Source organism: Sinocyclocheilus anshuiensis, unplaced genomic scaffold (genome assembly GCF_001515605.1).
Source record: "Sinocyclocheilus anshuiensis isolate Anshui unplaced genomic scaffold, SAMN03320099.WGS_v1.1 scaffold1365, whole genome shotgun sequence".
In the NCBI taxonomy this organism is placed as follows: Eukaryota; Metazoa; Chordata; class Actinopteri; order Cypriniformes; family Cyprinidae; genus Sinocyclocheilus; species Sinocyclocheilus anshuiensis.
The window spans coordinates 298724-309717 of NW_015551032.1; the positions used below are offsets into that span (position 1 = coordinate 298724).

The 10994-nt window shown below is 43.3% G+C and overlaps 1 pseudogene; it reads right to left on the reverse strand.

Moving 5' to 3' along the window:
* Nucleotides 1-1482: 1482 nt before the first annotated feature.
* Nucleotides 1483-10994, reverse strand: part of LOC107661245 (NACHT, LRR and PYD domains-containing protein 3-like) — a 16589-nt pseudogene continuing 7077 nt past the window's right edge.

The window sequence follows — 10994 nt, forward strand, 5'->3', positions numbered from 1 at the left end:
TTTTAGAATTGCTGACATTTTTACTTATTGGAATGTTGTTCTTTGCGCGACCATTTCCAGATTACTCCAGAACAAAGTGAAGAGAGGTGAATGCAGACATACTGGGCAGCAATCACCTGATAGATACGTGCGCATATCGTTCAAAAAGTAAAATATAGAATAAATGCATTTGATTGGTAAACCAAATTCAAACTTTACGTTTCAATCTCAAATGGTAATGCATGGAATTTACGGGAAAGCTCAACTAAATAACAGCACTAATAAGTGGGGGGCGTGGTGACTTTGGCGATCGGCGCTCCAATCAATCTACTCCACAGCCAATCACGGGCCCCCTCCTTGCTCGGGCCCCGGGGCTTCAGCTCCGCCTAGCCCAATGGTTAAAACGGCCCTGCTTACCCCCATGTCGTTCCAAACCAGTAAAAGCTTCATTCGTCTTCGGAACACAATTTAAGATATTTTGGATGAAAACCGGGAGGCTTGTGACTGCCAAGTAAATTACACAGTCAAGGTCCAGAAAAGTATGAAAATCATCGTCAGAATAGTCCATCTGCTATCAGTGGTTCAATCGTAACGTTATGAAGCGACGAGATTACGTTTTGTAAATGAAGAAAACAAAAATAACGACTTTATTCAACAATTTGTCTCCTCTGTGTCTTTGTATCACCGTAGCACCAGTTTGGAGAATATGAGCTGAACGCAAACTGCGTACGCTCTTCTGTGTCAGCCGTGACACAAGGAAACGTTTTCTACATGTATTTATGCTTTGATTTGAACGAAAACAGCGCATCCGTGCAGCGCGGCTGACACAGAAGAGCGTACACAGTTTCCGTTCAGCTCATATTCTCCAAAATGGCGCTATGGTGGTTTGCCCAGAACATAACCATTCCGCCAACACTAACTGTATGCTATATAATTGTAAAAAAATATACTTTGACGAAGTGGACCTGACTGAAATATTCTGACAGCTTCTTTCACTGCTTGAAGGAGATACAAATAGCATTCAGAAATTTCATATATTCATCATGAAATAAAATCTGATCTGATTTGTCAATGTGTTTTATTATTTCTACACAAATCAAGTGAATTAAAAAATATATAAGAATTACATGTTCTAAATGAATCATGTTTCTAAAAGAAACTTTTCAACTGAAAGGTAATTTTGATAGTAATAATACAATAATTGATGTGAAACTACAATAAAAACACAAACAAAGGTTGAAAAAATTACAGATACACATGGTCATCCAGCATAACTCGCGAGCACACACACACACACACACACACACACACACACACACACTGATCTTGCTGTCTATATGAGGATTTATTACATTTATTATGATTCATGTCATTTAAGTGACAGAAGTTCAGCTGCAGTATTAATGTCATAAAGAGAGACTATATAACATCTCACTGTTACTGATTCATCATGCAGCTTTAAAGCATCATGGGTAGAATCTCTCTATAGTCTATTCTGATTCATCAACACAGTTTCACTGATGATTCACCACCAACTCTAAACCCAGGATAAACAGTAAACCCAGGATAGAGCGGCTGAGTGAATGTGGTCTGGACTGTGTGTATATGTCTCATAGTGTCAGAGATGCTGTAGAAGGACAGAGTTCCTGCACTGTGATCCACATACACTCCCATTCTACTGCTGATGATGGGCTTCACAGGGAGATCAGTGTGTTTGTCATTGTGTCTGAATAAGTATCTGTTAGGAGAGCAGTACAAACTCCAGGACTGATCATTACATCCAAACTCAGACTGAACACCCCGTCCTTTCCTACTGATGCTCTTATATGACACTGATATACGCACACCATCTCGACCACTCCACTCAATCTCCCAGTAACAGTGTCCACACACACTCTCTCTACACAACACCTGACACACAATATCAAATCTGTCTGGATGATCAGGATACGGCTGTTTCTCTATCAGACCTGTCACCTTTCTGTTCTCCTCAGACAGACTGAGTTGAGTGTGTGCTGTGTTTGGATCCAGTGTGAGAAAACAGGCATCTGAACACAAGAACAGAGACATTTATAACAACAACAATCACTACAGCTGTCTGTGTGTGTGTGTGGGTGTGTACACGTTCATTTCTGTAGTCCAGCTTTAATCATGAATGGTCCTCCATGATCCACACTAGAATACACACACAGAGTCACATTCAGTCAGTAAGCAAACACACACACACACACACACACACACACACACACACACACACACACACACACACACACACACACAGTCACTATATTGACCTTGTTTCTGTTCTCCTGTTTTGTTTCTTGACCTAGTTTTCCTTAGTTCCCTTGATTAGTTCATTCGGTTACACTTTGTTTTAAGGTCAAATTATCACCCTTAACTACGACTTTTGCCTCAATAAACTCCTAATTAGCTGCTTATTAATAGTTAGTGAGGTAGTTGTTAAGTTTAGGTATTGGGTAGGATTAGGCATGTAGAATATGGTCATGCAGAATATGTGCTTTATAAGTACTAATAAACAGCCAATATGTTAATAATATGCATGCTAATAAGCAACTAGTTAATAGTGAAAAATGGTCCCTATACTAAAGTGTTATCGTTCATTCTGTTCACCTGTGTTCAATAATTATACTAATTTGGTCTGTGTATTTAAGTTGCTCCCTTTCAGTTCTTCTGTTTATTGTTGTGTGTGCTGCATGTGTTTCCCTATGTGTTTTTGGATCTCCCTCTACTCCTGGGATTATAATTAAAGGATATTTCATTCTACTCTATCTCCGTTCGCCTATCTCACACGAGAGCCCTGACAGAATTACCGGCCCTGAAAAATGATGTTTTATTAACAAAGTTCGGGAGGAGCCCGTACAGATAATTAACCCGGCCAATTCATTATCAGCAATCTCATCGTCTATCCTATCAGCTCGAGAGACAACCTCTATAAATAGCCTAAGCGGTCTTACCTTCATTCTCTCTAAATTATTCAGCATCCCTCCTCCACCCCGACTCCTCACCATCAGCCCATGGGGGAGCGCTCTGGTTCCGGGCATATACCGAGCTCGGAGCCTCTTCCCTGACAGGGGGGGAGTACTCCGGGTTCGTGAGAAATTTCAGAGCTCGGAGCCCTCTCCCCGGACAGCATGCCAAATACGCATACCATTTATCCCGCTTATTATCTGCAAAGCGAACTCATGAAAAGTTAAGCGACGTGTGTCCCCGCATTTTGTTTTTGAAAGTTTTCTTTTGTTTGTCATGACCCACCGTCTCAAATTACTCCTCCTCCAAATCATGGAAATAGTTTGTTGTTTTTATCTTACTGGTTTTTTTTATATATATTTATTTGTTTGGTCAGTGTCTTTTTTTGTAGGGTCCTTTCATTTGACAAAGTATTATGGAACTGTAATGCGGTGAAGACCTGACTAGAACTACTTTAGCTGTGGGTTTACTGCAAAATAATTGCACACCTTGAAATGTTAATCAACCTATCAGAATGAAGCATTCAATAGTATAACTAGGCATACAGCTAAACCTGTTAATTCTCACAAAGAACTTTTGTAGATGTAGGAAAGAAATAAAGTCTAGTAAAAAACTAGTTTGTAATATGTTAAGATGGAAATGCTGTCTTGGTTAATCAAAACTCCTCCTGCTCAACATACTTGAGTTTGTCCAGTATGTAGTTTGGATCCTCCAGTTTTTCAGAGAGCAGCTTGACTCCTGAATCTCCTGGGTGATTGTAGCTCAGATCCAGCTCTCTCAGGTGTGAGGGGTTTGAACTCAGAGCTGAAGACACATAACGACAGCCTTTCTCTGTCACCATACAGCCAGATAATCTAAAGACAGCAACAGTCAAATGGCTTCAACATTTATACCTACTTCAGCCATTCATTAGGTATTATTTATTTGTAACCGCCAGTAATTTCCAGTGACTAATTGAAAAATGTGTTGTTTTCTTTTTTTTAAATGAAATTATATAATTAAATATAATAATTAAATATATAATTTATGTAATATATATTATTTAGAAAAATGTATTTTTCAATTGAAAAAATAATGAAGAAAAAAGAAAAAAAGAATGTGTATATTTTAAAATAAAATATTATTTGCAAACACTTCAAATGCATTACTTTAAAATGAATTTTATTTACTTATAAATTATTTCTTAATTTTTCCTCAAATACCTTTCAATTCTTTATTAAATGCCTTTAAATATCTTCACCTTAATGCAGCGGTTGTTGAGAAGATTTATAAACAGTTCTCATTACAATTGGGAAAATGTTTGGCACATGTTGCATATTCAAATCCATTTTATGAGTGGCCCAAACTCACTATGAGTTTCGTGTGGAGCAGCATTTGCTGCAGTGGACTCAAACCCAGCTCCTTGAAAACCACTGCCCAGCAAAGTTCAGTTCCAACTCTAATTAAACAAACCTGATCCAGCTAGTCAAGGTTCCCCTTCAGGAACTCGAGCTGCATCGAAACGCTATGAGAATGCCTTCAGCGTGACCACGCTCTGAATCACTTGTTTAATCAGTCCAGTGGATGGGTGAGACGTCACGGGCGGGGTGACGTAGTGACCAGGATGCTTAAAAGCATGTGCGGTGGAACTGGCATCAGCTTTCTGTCATTCAGCAAGCGCTCTGTGTGTGTCAGTTGCTATTTTTTTGCGAGTCTTATTTAGTGTTGTTTGTCCACTTATAAGCTCCATTATGTCAAAGCTTCAGTCAAAAGAAGTGTTTGGGTAGATTCTGTGATATTCTTGCCCCGCTCCTCCTTAGAATGATAATCAATTCTAAAAAAGATAACGTTCTGCCTAATACATTGTATGAAGCCAATATATCTCTCATTTTAAAGAGAAACAAAGATGAAACCGACCCGGCCAGCTATAGACCAATTGCACTTCAGAACTCTGATAGGAAAATAATTACTAAAGCTTTGGCTAGTCGGCTTAACAAACATCTACCCTCTATCATTCATCCTGACCAGACCGTGTTTATTCCTGGAAGATTCTCTTTTTTTAATGTGCGTCGCCTCCTCAACACCATATATGCTAAGCAGACGAAAGCTAATGGAGCAGCAATTCTGTCCTTGGACGCGCAGAAAGCTTTTGATCAGGTTGAGTGGCCTTACATGTTTGGATCACTGCAAAGGTTTGGGTTTGGCGAGACATTTATATCATGGGTCAAAATAATATATGCCAGACCAAAGTGTTCAGTTTTAACTAATGCAGACAGGTCGCTTGAGTTCCACCGAATTACACCGCTCAGTGCAACAGGGGTGTCCCCTTTCACCCGCCCTTTTCGCCATTACGATAGAACCCCTTGCCTTAAGTATAAGGCGTCATACAGGTATCACAGGTCTTGAAGTGGGAGGCAAGAAAGTTCTTATTAGTCTGTATGCAGATGATGTAATATTGTATTTGCAGAACTCTGAAATATCAGTTCCCATTCTTTTAGATTTAATTACTTCTTTTGGGAAGTTATCAGGGTATACAATCAATTTGTCAAAGAGTAACTTTATGCCTCTCTCTGATACTTATAGACCTGTTTTTTTGGAGAATATTCCATTTAAAATAGTCAGAGATCATTTGGTGTATCTCGGTTTGACGATTCCCAAAGATTCAAAATTATTGTTTAAGTTGAATTTTGTGGAGTTTCTTTCAAAGCTCAAAAGCAATATAGGGAGTTTGAAAATTTGACCTTTGTCTATGATTGGGCGTATAAATTCAATAAAAATGGTTTCCCTTCCCAGATTCCTATATCTTTGCCAGAATCTCCCTGTTTTTCTTACCTCTGCTTTCTTTAAGGAACTGGACTCTATAATCCTGTCTTATGTTTGGAACTATAAGACACACAGGATCTCTAAAATGCATCTACAAAAATCCAAATCTGTGGGCGATCTGGGCATGCCCGTATTTAAGCATTATTATTGGGCCGCCAATATTAGGGCTTTAATGTATTGGGTGGAGGGGGCACCGGCCAATTTGACCCCTGACGTCCCACTGTGGGTACAAATGGAGACTAACCTGGCTGTTGGCACTTCCATGTTGTTCTCCAAGTTGGATAGGCCTACAGCGATGAATAAATTAAGCTTTGTGTTAAAAAATTCCGTTAAAATTTTAAATCAGGTGAGAAAAGTCTTGTCCCTACCAGAGACCTCTGTTCATACGCCAATTTGTTATAATCATTCTTTTTTAACCCCCCTGGACTGATAGAACTTACTTTGTCTGGAGGGAGAAGGGCTTAGAGTCCATCAAGGACCTTTATGTTGAGGGAAGGTTTGCATCCTTTAGCCAGTTAAGAGAGAAATTTGATTTGCCTCATGCACACTTCTTTCGTTATCTACAAATTAGGCACTATGTAAAGTCCAAAATGAGTCATTTCGAACAACTCCCTGAAAAGCATGTGTTTTTTTAATGTTTTTCTAAATCCTCCTGATTCTAGGCATCTTATTTCCAAATTTGTTTGTTTAATTGAAAGCTGCTTTGCAGCCCCTACTGAGAGATTTAAAGCTGCCTGGGAGGAAGACCTGGGAGTTGAGCTCTCTGACGATATGTGGGATAAGTGTCTGACTACAATACAGGTCTGCTCAGTTAACAGCAGACACCAACTGATTCAATTCAAGGTTGTTCATCGCTTGCATTACACTAAAACCAAACTGCATAAAATGTTCCCCTCTGTTTCACCAATGTGTGACCGGTGCAAGGTGGCAGAGGATACAACTTCTCATGCTTTCTGGTTTTGCCCATTATTGTCTGGGCTTTGGTCAAGCATATTTGACTGGTATTCCAAGGCTTACAATAGGCCTCTTCCACCGGATGCAGAACTTGCTATCTTTGGTTTTTTACAGCGCACCTCCTGCCTCCCGGGGACATTACAGCAGTCTCTAACCCTGGGTATGATTGTGGCTAAGAGACTTGTGCTTAAGAACTGGAAGTCACCCTCACCCCCTTCCTTTCGAATGTGGATTATGGACATGATCTCTGTTATTCAAATGGAAAGACTCCGATTCTTGAGAACTAATTCCATTGAAAAATCTTCTGCTGTTTGGGGTTCATTTCTGGGCCATTTGGACAAGTTAACCGTTCAACCAGCCCCTAGTGGCTCCTCTGAGGCTAAAGCTGTACATCTTTCTGGGCACCCTGACTGGTTGTTTTGCAGGTTTTTACTATAATACTTTTGACTACTGAACTAAATATTTATTGTCATTATAATTTTTTTGTTACTTTATTATTAATTACAATTTTTTTTTAAAAATTTGATTTAATAAAAAAAAAAAATTCTCCGCTTGTGTGGTCCGAGACAGTGTTGTTTGTTTGGCTGTTCTGTGTTTATTTTTGAAAAACCCTTAAAATAAAGTATATATAAAAAAGCTATAGAAGAAACAGTTTTATTACATTAGAAAGTCTAAGGCTACATGAAGATGTCCAAGACATTAAAAGTTCCTACAGACACAGCTGGCAGCCTAATTCTTTAGCGTAAAATGTGTTGTACCAGAAAACAATTGAGGGTGTTGAAGAAAAAGCACAATTTCATAATAAATTTGATCAGAGCAACTGATCATTATAATTTTTTTGTTACTTTATTATTAATTAAAATTTTTTTTTTTAAATTTGATTTAATACAAAAAAAAAATTCTCCGCTTGTGTGGTCCGAGACAGTGTTGTTTGTTTGGCTGTTCTGTGTTTATTTTTGAAAAACCCTTCAAATAAAGTATATAAAAAAAAAGAAGTGTTTGGGCGAGCAGGCAGCGTTCAGGCTGTGTGTTCCTCCCTGCCTGCACTATATTTCGGGTGGGGACACACACAGTTTGTGTGTTGTCTGCTTGGGAGCGAAGCATGCAGAGTCAGCTCTCGAGGGATGCACAAGCATCAGTTACACAAGCATATTATGCCTAATATTATAATGAGCAGCATTACTGGGGAGTGGAGCTCACGCAGTCAGCTCTCGAAAAAAAGAGGAGGCTGATTGTGCTTTTCCCGCTGTTAAACGCTCCGCTCTCGCCGGGCACACGCCGAGGAGTGTGTCCGTGCCTGTGATCTTGCGGTTCCAGTCTTGCAGCTGCTGAGGCACGGCGACGATTGAGATCACGGGAATTGCACATAATCTGGTGGACGAGTTGGAGACGGGCTCTCCCTATCTGCACCCACGTTCCCTAGATCTAGCGCTCTCTCTCGAGGTTCAGAAGCCTGCGCTGCGGTTTCTTCCCCCTCTGAGTAAGAGCTCGCTGCTGCAGCTATCTTTCTCTGAGGAGATTGATATTGTTTGTGACTAAGCAGCTCGCGCGCTGCCGCCACGTGCATTACATAATTTTCGGCTTTTAATATGAATCGTATCACACCAGACCATGTTTAAATGTCTAGTTGTTTGACTGCATTTAATTCTGAGGAATTAAATGAAGTATTTTATCTGACTATGAGAAGTTAGATATACAGGAGTTCTTGGGATGAAAATTTCTCGAGTGAGAGTGTGTTTACCTATCTTCCTTCGAGGAGGTTGAGGTGGTCAGCAGGGCCTGCTGAGCGGGAGCAGTCCCAACCTAACGTGTTCCAGCTCCTCATTAAGGGAGCGTCACTTCTAGTACTCCCCATAATTTAGAGTCAGAGTGGCGCTCCCAGGCCGAAGGCTTCTGGCGGGAGGCGGGTCTGCGGACCGTCATTCTCGCTGGATAGTCTTCGTCTAAAAAACCTCCTGACACCTAGGGCCGGCCCCCTCTGGGAAAGAGCGGTGTACACCTCATTATACAGTGCCCGTCTCTCCTCAGTGCTCTCGGGAGATCGATCTGCCAACCCTGCCACCTACGGTGCTTCAGGGCGCAGCGGTCTCTGGCGAGCGCTTCTCTCAGTCACCGCCCAGAAACGTAGCGGTACTAAGAGGCTTGCTACCTCTTCGAAGGTCTCTAGAGTAGCTAGTTTGGCCGTCCCGTGCTGGTTCGCTGCTTCAGGGCACCGACCTAACTGCTCTATATGCACCGGATGGTTAGTCTCGAGAGACTGGTTCCCTTAGTAGGTCACCTGGCGGTGTGGGAGCCCCTGACAAGTGTGTCTCATTGGGTCCTGCCCCGAGCAGGCTCTGGTTCTATCAGTCTAGTCTTCCTAAGAGATGACGCGGGTCTGAGGACAGTCGTTTTCATAGGAGACTTTAACTAAGAGAGTCCTGATGCCATGGCTCAGGACTTCGGAGGGCAGGCCCCTCTGGGGAAGAGTGGTGTACACCTCATTATACAGTGCCCGTCTCTCCTCAGTGCACTCAGGAGATCGTTCTGCCCAACCTGCCACCTACTGTGCTTTAGGGCGCAGCAGTCACCGGCGAGCACTTCTCTCAGTCACCGCCCGGAAACGTAGTGGTACTAAGAGCCTTGCTACCTCTTCGGAGGTCTCTAGAGTAGCTAGTTCGGCCATCTCCTGCCGCTTCTCCGCTTCAGGGCACCGAGCTAGCCGCTCTGATTACACCAGAGGGCAGTCTCGAGAGACTGATTCCCTTAGTAGACTATTTGGCAGTGTGGAAACTACTGCCAAATGTGTCTCGGTCGGTCCTGCACACTGTAGAGAGAGGCTACAGAATCCGGTGTGGTTCTCTTCTGCCTCAGTTCAACAGGGTGATTCCCACTCTGGTGGGCCCCGAGCAGGCCCTGGTTATGGAACATGAAGTAAACACTCTATTGAGGAAGAAGGCCATCGAGGTGGCCCCTCCTCTCAACAGGGAGTCCGGGTTTTACAGCCCGGACGTTCCAAAGAAGGATGAAGGGTGCGCTACGAGAGCAAAAAGCCCACCAATATCGGGTTCTTCCTTTAGGCCTTACACTCTCACCCCGCACTTTCACAAAGTGTGTGGATGCTGCTCTTGCTCCTCTGTGACTCCGGGGCATGCGCATATACTCAGCCACATTGACGATTGGTTGATATTAGCTCAATCTGAGCAGATGGCGGTTTGGCATCGAGATGTCGTTCTCGCTCACATGAAAGAGCTGTGGTTAAGACTTAACGCCAAGAAAAGTGTGCTTTCTCCATTTCAGAGGGCCACTTATCTGGGCGTGGTGTGGGATTTGACCACGATGCAGTCACATCTGTCTCCTGCTCGGATCGAGTCGATCCTACACTGCAGTCGCGAGAGTGAGAGAAGGTCGGTCACTCACTGTCAAGAAGTACCAGAAACTGGTGGGTCTGATGGCAGCTGTGTCCAACGTGATACTTTTTGGCCTCCTGTACATGAGACCCCTAGAGTGGTGGCTCAAGACCAAGGGGTTCTCCCCGAGGGGAAACCCACTCTGTATGTTTAAGGTCACGCGGCACTGCCTACGTGCCTTAGACATGTGGAGGAAACCTTGGTTCTTGTCTCAGGGCCCGGTGCTGGGAGCTCCTTGTCGCCGTGCAATGCTAGTGACGGACGCTCCCTCACCGGTTGGGGAGTGGTCATGAGTGGTCGCTCAGCCCACGGTCTGTGGAGCGGTCGCCATCTCACGTGGCACATCAACTGCCTGGAGATGTTGCCCGTGTTTCTAGCATTAAAGCACTTTCTCCCAGACCTAAGAGATCGCCATGTGTTGGTGCGCACTGACAACACAGCAGTGGTCTCATATATCACCACCAGGGAGGTCTGCGTTCGCACCCCCTTTACAGGCTGGCACACCAGATCTGTGTGTGGTCCCAGGACAAACTCCTTTGGCTGAGAGCAGTTCACATCCCTGGGCATCTCAATAAAGGAGCAGACATCCTGTCGAGGCAGGGGCCGAGGCCCGTGGAATGGAGGCTCCACATTGTGGTGGTGAGGCAGATATGGAGAGTTTTTGGCCAGGCTCAGGTGGACCTGTTTGTGACTCAGGAGATATCGCACTGTCCCCTCTGGCTCTCTCTGACTCATCCAGCTCCTCTCGGACTGGATGCTATGGTACAGACTTGGCAGAGGCTTCGTCTGTACGCATTTCCCCCGATCGCTCTGCTCCCGTGAGTACTGGAGAGAGTGCTCTGGGGCGGGTTCCATCTGCTTCTAGTAGCCCTGTTCTGGCTT